Below are 10,426 nucleotides of genomic sequence, written 5' to 3'. Positions count from 1 at the left end.
GATATGTGTTCGTGTAGGGGTTACGGGAATCGGGTGGGACATGTGTCGGTGCAGGCTCGATGGGCCGAAATGGCCTCTATCTGCATTTCTGGGTTTCTGTGTGATTCTGTGCGAAACATCAGGGGAGTGGGATTATTTGAAGAGCTCTTTCAAAGTGCCAGCACAGACTCAATGGGCTGCATGGGCTCCTCATGTGCCGTATCAATCTATGATTCTATGAATCTATGATTTAAAATTCAAATTGAATGTTTTGAAATATGAATGTAAAACTTAAAATTTTAAACCTTGACAAAATTTACCTAAACGAATATTAAGTGTATGTTGATAGATTTTAGTTAACCAACGGTATTAAGGGATCATTGAAGTCTGTGAGACACTTCATAATTGTTTCTATTATCATTAATCAACCCACAACATTTTGTTGCACACTGCAGGAATTGCTAACATGTATACCGGATGACAGTCAAACTTCAATAACTTTTTATAGAATCATAGAAAATTGCCTGAACCCCTGTGGTTAATGAAGGGAATTTTAATGGTTGAGTTCCGTATACACCTTGGAATTCTGGAAAACATGGTTTGTAGTTTGCAGAAACGGGGCTTAGATCTGCTGTTGTGAACCGAGTTAAAGCTGCAGGATCCTTGAATAATCTTTCACAATTCAACTGAAAGCAGCCGAAATGTGCGATTTTGAGAGGGGCTGTCTGCACGGTCAGGGCTGGAAACGGAAGTGAGCGAGCGAAACCGTAGTGTTCTGTGTGTGTGCACAACTGTACAGAATAACACAAATGGAACAGGACTTTGTTACATTGCATAACAAATGCGAATTGGTCCATTTCTCTGCGATTTAAATGAACATGATTTACAAAATGTTACCGCCCGGCTTCGAACCGGGGACTTTTCGCGTGTTAGGCGAACGTGATAACCACTACACTACGAAAACGCTGAATCAAATAATCGCCTTTTGCTATAAATCTATGCATCTATGAAGAAAGTTTTTAAAGTTTGACTGCCACCCAGCAAACATGTTACAATTTCCTTCAGTGTGCAACACACATTTTTGTTGGTTTTAATACAATTATTAAGATCTCACAGACTTCAATTGTCTTTGTCAGAACTGAAATCCCTGACTGGGAATCAAACCTGATTGTTTTCAATGTTGATAGGTTTGTCCGATGAGGAGAGATTGAGCAGATTGGGCCTATAATCTCTGGAGTTCAGAAGAACGAGAGGAGTTCTCATTGAAAGGTACAATTTTCATGGAGGGCTTGAAAGGGTAGAAGCTGAGAGGTTGTTCCCCCTGGCTGGAGAGTCTAGAACTAGGAGGCAGAGTCTCAGGATAAGGGGCCGGCCATTTGAGACTCAGATGAGGAGACATTTCTTCACTCAGAGGCTTGTGAATCTTTGCAATTCTCAACCTCAGAGGGCAGTGGATGCTCAGTCATTGAGTATATTCAAGGATTTGGGAGTCCTTTTACACAGAATACAGAAATTAACGTTTGTGAGCTCATCCTTTATATTGAGCGGTTTCTCGTCCTTTAATCTGTGTCAGCTTTCGCTCAGCGGTTACTTCGCAGCACAAACTTCTTTGTAAGTTCGAACTCTGTCTCACCGCGGGCGCAGTCTGGGCTTTTTTCAATCCCCTTCAACACCGAAACACATTAAAGCAGTGATTTTAATTTAGCAGTGTGACATTTTTCGAGGCAACATTAAATGATTCAATAACGTATTCCTATCAGTGTTGCGAGCTGGGTTCGATTCCCGGTTAGAGAAGAAATTTTGATATCACCGTTTCTTATTCATGAATGCGATGTAATTTTATTAAATTAATTACATGCATCTAATGTGAATAAATAAGAACTGCTATAATCACCATTAATTAACCGGTAACTTTATTTTGCAGAATGAAAGACAGGATAATATGGTTTCTGAGGGACAGTCGAAACTTCATTCATTTATTTTGCTCTTTGCATCTCCTGAACTGTTAACCCATATCTCATTTTACACATTGCATTTTCGGAGAATAGTTTAAAATCTTCTTTGCTTGAGAGATCAGCGATCTGGGGCAAGATTTGTAAAATTTATCGGGACCGGCTATTTCACAGATAAAACCTATTCTATCACATGATGTTTTCAGCCCACACACTGACCAATCTTTGCTAGGCCCCAAGTGGATGATCTGACACTTGAACGCGTTGAACTCCATTAATCACTGGTCAGGGGAGATTTAATCGAGGTGATCAAAATTATGGGGGAAAAAGTTTCCACTGGCAGGAGTGTCAGCAGGGCTATGGGGGAAGAGCAGCGGAGTGGGGCTGATTGGATAGCTCGTTCAAAGATGCATCATGAATTGCTCATTTTAACCTGCGATTGATAGATTTTAGTTAACCAACGTTATTAAGGGATCATTGAAGCCTGTGAGACACTTCATAATTGTTTCCATTATTAATAATCAACCCACAACATTTTGTTGCACACTGCAGGAATTGTTAACATGTATAACGGATGACAGTCAAACTTTAATAACGTTTTATAGAATCAGAGAAAATTGCCTGAACCCCTGTGGTTAATGAAGGGAAGTTTAATGTTTGAGTTCCGTATACACCTTGGAATTCTGGAAAACATGGTTTGTAGTTTGCAGAAACGCGGCTTAGATCTGCTGTTGTGAACCGAGGTAAAGCTGCAGGATCCTTGAATAATCTTTCACAATTCAACTGAAAGCAGCCGGAATGTGCAGCTTTGAGAGGGATTGTCTGCAGAGTCAGGTCCGGAAACGGAAGTGAGCGAACGACACCGTAGTGTTCTGTGTGTGTGCAGAACTGTACAGAATAACACAAATGTAACAGGACTTTGTTACATTGCATAACAAATGCGAATTGATCCATTTTTCTACGACATAAATGAACATGATTTACAAAATGTTGTCGCCCGGTTTCGAACCGGACACTTTTCGCGTGTTAGGCGAACGTGATAACCACTACACTACGGAAACATTGAATAAATATGTCGCCTTTGACTATAAATCTATGAATCTATGAAGAAAGTTATTGATGTCTGACTGTCACCCAGCAAACATGTTACAATTTCCTTCAGTGTGCAACACACATTTTTGTTGGTTTTAATACAATTATTAAGATTCTCACAGACTTTAATTGTCTTTGTCAGAACTGAAATCCCTGACTGGGAATCAAACCTGATTGTTTTCAATGATGATTGGATTGTCCTATGAGGAGAGATTGAGTAGATTGGGCCTATAATCTCTGGAGTTCAGAAGTACGAGTTGTGTTGTCATTGAAAGGTACAATTTTCTTGGAGTGCTTGAAACGGTAGAAGATGAGAGGTTGTTTCCCCTGGCTGGAGAGTCTCGAATTAGGAGGCAGAGTCTCAGGATAAGGGGCCGGCCCTTTGAGACTCAGATGAGGAGACATTTCTTCATTCAGAGGTTTGTGAATCTTCGCAATTCTCAACCTCAGAGGGCAGTGGATGCTCAGTCATTGAGTATATTCAAGAATTTGGGAGTCCTTTTACACAGAATACAGAAATTAACGTTTGTGAGCTCATCCTTTAGATTGAGCGGTTTCTCGTCCTTTAATCGGTGTCAGCTTTCGCCCAGCTGTTACTTCACAGCAGCAACTTCTTTGTAAGTTCGAACTCTGTCTCACCGCGGGCGCAGTCTGGGCTTTTTTCAATCCCCTTCAACACCGAAACACATTAACGCAATGATTTTAATTTAGCAGTGTGATATTTTTCGAGGCACCATTAAATTATTCAATAACGTATTCCTATCAGTATCGCGAGCTGGGTTCGATTCACGGTTAGGGAAGAAATTTTGATATCACCGTTTCTAATTCATGAATGCGATGTAATTTTATTAAATTAATTACATGCATCTAATGTGAATAAATAAGAACTGCTTTAATCACCATTAATTAACCGGTAACTTTATTTTGCAGAATGAAAGACATGATAATATGGTTACTGAGGGACAGTCGAAACTTCATTCATTTATTTTGCTCTTGGCATCTCCTGAACTGATAACTCATATCTCATTTTACACATTGCATTTTAGGAGAATGGTTTAAAATGTTCATTGCTTGAGAGAGCAGCGATCTGGGGCAACATTTGTAAAATTTAACGGGACTGGCTACTTCACAGAAAAAACCTATTCTCTCACATGATGCTTTCAGACCACACACTGACCGATCTTTGCTCGGCCCCAAGTGGATGATCTGATACTTGCCCGCGTTGAACTCCATTAATCACTGGTCAGGGGAGGTTTAATAGAGGTGATCAAAATTATGGGGGAAACAGTTTCCACTGGCAGGAGTGTCAGCAGGGCTATGGGGGAAGAGCAGCGGGGCGGGACTGATTGGATAGCTCTTTCAAAGATGCATCATGAATTGCTCATTTTAACCTGCGATTGATAGCTTTTAGTCAACCAACGGTATTAAGGAATCATTGAAGTCTGTGAGACACTTCATAATTGTTTCTATTATCATTAATCAACCCACAACATTTTGTTGCACACTGCAGGAATTGCTAACATGTATACCGGATGACAGTCAAACTTCAATAACTTTTTATAGAATCATAGAAAATTACCTGAACCCCTGAAGTTAATGAAGGTAATTTTAATGGTTGAGTTCCGTATACACCTTGGAATTCTGGAAAACATGGTTTGTTGTTTGCAGCAACGCAGCTTCGATCTGCTGTTGTGAACTGAAGGAAAGCTGCAGGATCCTTGAATAATCTTTCACAATTCAACTGAAAGTAGCCGGATTGTGTAGCTTTGAGAGGGGCTGTCTGCACGGCCAGGGCTGGAAACGGAAGTGAGCGAGCGACACCGTAGTGTTCTGTGTGTGTGTACAACTGTACAGAATAACACAAATGTAACAGGACTTTGTTACTTTGCATAACAAATGGGAATTGATCCATTTTTCTACGATTTAAATGAACATGATTTACAAAATGTTTCCGCCCGGTTTCGAACCGGGGACTTTTCGTGTGTTAGACGAACGTGATAACCACTACACTACGGAAACGCTGGAGAAATTAGTCGCCTTTTGTTATAAATCTATGAATCTCTGACGAAAGTTATTAAAGTTTGACTGTCACCCGGCAAACATGTTACAATTTCCTTCAGTGTGCAACACACATTTTTGTTGGTTTTAATACAATTATTAAGATTCTCACAGACTTCAATGGTCTTTGTCAGAACTGAAATCCCTGACTGGGAATCAATCCTGATTGTTTTCAATGATGATAGGATTGTCCTATGAGGAGAGATTGAGCAGATTGGGCCTATAATCTCTGGAGTTCAGAAGAACGAGAGGAGTTCTCATTGAAAGGTATAATTTTCTTGGAGGGCTAGAAAGGATAGAAGCTGAGAGGTTGTTTCCCCTGGCTGGAGAGTCTAGAACTGGGGGGCAGAGTCTGAGGATTAGGGGCCGGCTATTTGAGACTCAGATGAGGAGACATTTCTTCACTCAGAGGCTTGTGAATCTTTGCAATTCTCAACACCAGAGGGCAGTGGATGCTCAGTCATTGAGTATATTCAAGGATTTGAGAGTCCTTTTACACAGAATGCAGAAAGTTAACGTTTGTGAGCTCTTCCTTTATATTGAGCGGTGTCTCGTTCTTTAATCGGTGTCAGCTTTCGCCCAGCTGTTACTTCACAGCACCAACTTCTTTGTAAGTTCGAACTCTGTCTCACCGCGGGCGCAGTCTGGGCTTTTTTCAATCCCCTTCAACACCGAAACACATTATAGCAGTGATTTTAATTTCGTAGTGTGATATTTTTCGAGGCACCATTAAATGATTCAATAATTTATTCCTATCAGTGTTGCCGACTGGGTTCGATTCAAGGTTAGGGAAGAAATTTTGATATCACCGTTTCTTATTCATGAATGCGATGTAATTTTATTAAATTAATTACATGCATCTAATGTGAATAAATAAGAACTGCTTTAATCACCATTAATTAACCGGTAACTTTATTTTGCAGAATGAAAGACATGATAATATGGTTATTGAGGGACAGTCGAAACTTCATTCATTTATTTTGCTCTTGGCATCTCCTGAACTGATAACTCATATCTCATTTTACACATTGCATTTTAGGAGAATGGTTTAAAATGTTCATTGCTTGAGAGAGCAGCGATCTGGGGCAACATTTGTAAAATGTAACGGGACCGGCTACTTCACAGAAAAAACCTATTCTCTCACATGATGTTTTCAGACCACACACTGACCGATCTTTGCTCGGCCCCAAGTGGATGATCTGATACTTGCCCACGTTGAACTCCATTAATCACTGGTCAGGGGAGGTTTAATAGAGGTGATCAAAATTATGGGGGAACAGTTTCCACTGGCAGGAGTGTCAGCAGGGCTATGGGGGAAGAGCAGCGGAGTGGGACTGATTGGATAGCTCTTTCAAAGATGCATCATGAATTGCTCATTTTAACCTGCGATTGATAGCTTTTAGTCAACCAACGGTATTAAGGAATCATTGAAGTCTGTGAGACACTTCATAATTGTTTCTATTATCATTAATCAACCCACAACATTTTGTTGCACACTGCAGGGATTGCTAACATGTATACCGGATGACAGTCAAACTTTAATAACTTGTTATAGAATCATAGAAAATTACCTGAACGCCTGAGGTTAATGAAGGTAATATTAATGGTTGAGTACCGTATACACCTTGGAATTCTGGAAAACATGGTTTGTTGTTTGCAGCAACGCGGCTTCGATCTGCTGTTGTGAACCGAAGTAAAGCTGCAGGATCCTTGAATAATCTTTCACAATTCAACTGAAAGCAGCCGGATTGTGTAGCTTTGAGAGAGGCTGTCTGCACGGTCAGGGCTGGAAACGGAAGTGAGCGAGCGACACCGTAGTGTTCTGTGTGTGTGCATAACTGTACAGAATAACACAAATGTAACAGGACTTTGTTACTTTGCATAACAAATGGGAATTGATCCATCTTTCTACGATTTAAATGAACATGATTTACAAAATGTTGCCGCCCGGTTTCGAATCGGAGACTTTTCACGTGTTAGGCGAACGTGATAACCATTACACTACGAAAACGCTGCATCAAACAACCGCCTTTTGCTATACATCTATGAATCTGTGAAGAAAGTTTTTAAAGTTTGACTGCCACCCAGCAAACATGCTACAAATTCCTTCAGTGTGCAACACACATTTTTGTTGGTTTTAATACAATTATTAAGATTCTCACAGACTTCAATGGTCTTTGTCAGAACTGAAATCCCTGACTGGGAATCAAACCTGATTGTTTTCAATGATGATAGGATTGTCCTATGAGGAGAGATTGAGTAGATTGGGCCTATAATCTCTGGAGTTCAGAAGAACGAGAGGAGTTCTCATTGAAAGGTACAATTTTCATGGAGGGCTTGAAAGGGTAAAAGCTGAGAGGTTGTTTCCCCTGGCTGGAGAGTCTAGAACTAGGGGGCAGAGTCTCAGGATAAGGGGCCGGCCATTTGAGAGTCAGATGAGGAGACATTTCTTCACTCAGAGGCTTGTGAATCTTTGCAATTCTCAACCTCAGAGGGCAGTGGATGCTCAGTCATTGAGTATATTCAAGGATTTGGGAGTCCTTTTACACAGAATACAGAAATTAACGTTTGTGAGCTCATCCTTTATATTGAGCGGTTTCTCGTCCTTTAATCGGTGTCAGCTATCGCTCAGCATTTACTTCGCAGCACCAACTTCTTTGTAAGTTCGAACTCTGTCTCACCGCGGGCGCAGTCTGGGCTTTTTTCAATCCCCGTCAACACCGAAACACATTAAAGCAGTGATTTTAATTTAGTCGTGTGATATTTTTCGAGGCACCATTAAATGATTCAATAATTTATTCCTATCAGTGTTGCAGGCTGGGTTCGATTCACCGTTAGGGAAGAAATTTCGATATCACCGTTTCTTATTCATGAATGCGGTGTAATTTTATTAAATTAATTACATGCATCTAATGTGAATAAATAAGAACTGCTTTAATCACCATTAATTAACCGGTAACTTTATTTTGCGGAATGAAAGACATAATAATATGGTTACTGAGGGACAGTCGAAACTTCATTCATTTATTTTGCTCTTTGCATCTCCTGAACTGTTAACCCATATCTCATTTAACACATTGCATTTCAGGTGAATGGTTTAAAATGTTCATTGCTTGAGAGAGCAGCGATCTGGGGCAACATTTGTAAAATTTAACGGGACCGGCTATTTCACAGAAAAAACCGATTCTCTCACATGATGTTTTCAGACCACACACTGACTGATCTTTGCTCGGCCCCAAGTGGATGATCTGATACTTGCCCGCGTTGAGCTCCATTAATCCCTGGTCAGGGGAGATTTAATAGAGGTGATCAAAATTAAGGGGGAAACCGTTTCCACTGGCAGGAGTGTCAGCAGGGCTTTGGGGGAAGAGCAGCGGAGTGGGACTGATTGGATAGCTCTTTCAAAGATGCAATATGAATTCCTCATTTTAACCTGCAATTGATAGATTTTAGTTAACCAACGGTATTAAGGGATCATTGAAGTCTGTGAGACACTTCATAACTGTTTCTATTATCATTAATCAACCCACAACATTTTGTTGCACACTGCAGGAATTGCTAACATGTATACCGGATGACAGTCAAACTTCAATAACTTTTTATAGAATCATCGAAAATTGCCTGAACCCCTGTGGTTAATGAAGGGAATTTTAATGGTTGAGTTCCGTATACACCTTGGAATTCTGGAAAACAAGGTTTGTAGTTTGCAGAAACGGGGCTTAGATCTGCTGTTGTGAACCGAGGTAAAGCTGCAGGATCCTTGAATAATCTTTCACAATTCAACTGAAAGCAGCCGGAATGTGCAACTTTGAGAGAAGCTGTCTGCACGGTCAGGGCTGGAAACGGAAGGGAGCGAGCGAAACCGTAGTGTCCTGTGTGTGTGCACAACTGTACAGAATAACACAAATGTAACAGGACTTTGTTACATTGCATAACAAATGCGAATTGATCCATTTTTCTACGATTTAAATGAACATGATTTACAAAATGTTTCCGCTCGGTTTCGAATCGGGGACTATTTCGTGCGTTAGACGAATGTGATAACCACTACACTACGATAACGCTGCATCAACCAACCCCCTTTTGCTATACATCTATGAATCTATGAAGAAAGTTTTTAAAGTTTGACTGCCACCCAGCAAACATGTTACAATTTCCTTCAGTGTGCAACACACATTTTTGTTGGTTTTAATACAATTATTAAGATTCTCACAGACTTCAATGGTCTTTGTCAGAACTGAAATCCCTGACTGGGAATAAAACCTGATTGTTTTCAATGATGATAGGATTGTCCTGTGAGGAGAGATTGAGTAGATTTGGCCTATAATCTCTGGAGTTCAGAAGAACGAGAGGAGTTCTCATTGAAAGGTACAATTTTCATGGATGGCTTGAAAGGGTAGAAGCTGAGAGGTTGTTTCCCCTGGCTGGAGAGTCTAGAACTTGGGGGCAGAGTCTCAGGATAAGGGGCCGGCCATTTGAGAGTCAGATGAGGAGACATTTCTTCACTCAGAGGCTTGTGAATCTTTGCAATTCTCAACCTCAGAGGGCAGTGGATGCTCAGTCATTGAGCATTTTCAAGAATTTGGGAGTCCTTTTACACAGAATACATAAATTAACGTTTGTGAGCTCATCCTTTATATTGAGCGGTTTCTCGTCCTTTAATCGGTGTCAGCTTTCGCCCAGCTGTTACTTCACAGCACCAACTTCTTTGTAAGTTCGAACACTGTCTCACCGCGGGCGCAGTCTGGCTTTTTTCAATCCCCTTCAACACCAAAACACATTAAAGCAGTGATTTTAATTTAGCAGCGTGACATTTTTCGAGGCACCATTACATAATTCAATAACGTATTCCTATCAGTGTTGCGAGCTGGGTTCGATTCCCGGTTAGAGAAGAAATTTTGATATCACCGTTTCTTATTCATGAATGCGATGTAATTTTATTAAATTAATTACATGCATCTAATGTGAATAAATAAGAACTGCTATAATCACCATTAATTAACCGGTAACTTTATTTTGCAGAATGAAAGACATGATAATATGGTTACTGAGGGACAGTCGAAACTTCATTCATTTATTTTGCTCTTTGCTTCTCCTGAACTGTTAACCCATATCTCATTTTACAAATTGCATTTTAGGAGAATAGTTTAAAATCTTCATTGCTTGAGAGATCAGCGATCTGGGGCAAGATTTGTAAAATTTATCGGGACCGGCTATTTCACAGAAAAAACCTATTCTCTCACATGATGTTTTCAGACCACACACTGACCAATCTTTGCTAGGCCCCAAGTGGATGATCTGACACTTGCCCGCATTGGACTCCATTAATCACTGGGCAGGGGAGA

General features: G+C 40.4%; 2 non-coding genes across 2 annotated transcripts; both read right to left on the bottom strand.

The window, feature by feature from the left end:
- Positions 1-870: 870 nt before the first annotated feature.
- trnav-aac (transfer RNA valine (anticodon AAC)) lies at positions 871-943 on the bottom strand. Its single transcript has one exon. It is a non-coding gene; the product is annotated as a tRNA-Val (tRNA).
- A 4,026-nt stretch (positions 944-4,969) lies between these two features.
- Positions 4,970-5,042, bottom strand: trnav-aac (transfer RNA valine (anticodon AAC)). The gene has a single exon. It is a non-coding gene; the product is annotated as a tRNA-Val (tRNA).
- Between the last annotated feature and the right edge of the window lie 5,384 nt (positions 5,043-10,426).

The sequence above is a fragment of the Somniosus microcephalus genome, unplaced genomic scaffold (genome assembly GCF_052327205.1).
Source record: "Somniosus microcephalus isolate GS21.2 unplaced genomic scaffold, FLI_Smic_1.0 unresolved_chr4, whole genome shotgun sequence".
Classification (NCBI taxonomy): Eukaryota; Metazoa; Chordata; class Chondrichthyes; order Squaliformes; family Somniosidae; genus Somniosus; species Somniosus microcephalus.
Note: the sequence above shows the minus strand (reverse complement) of the source record. Positions and strands in the feature narration are given on the sequence as shown.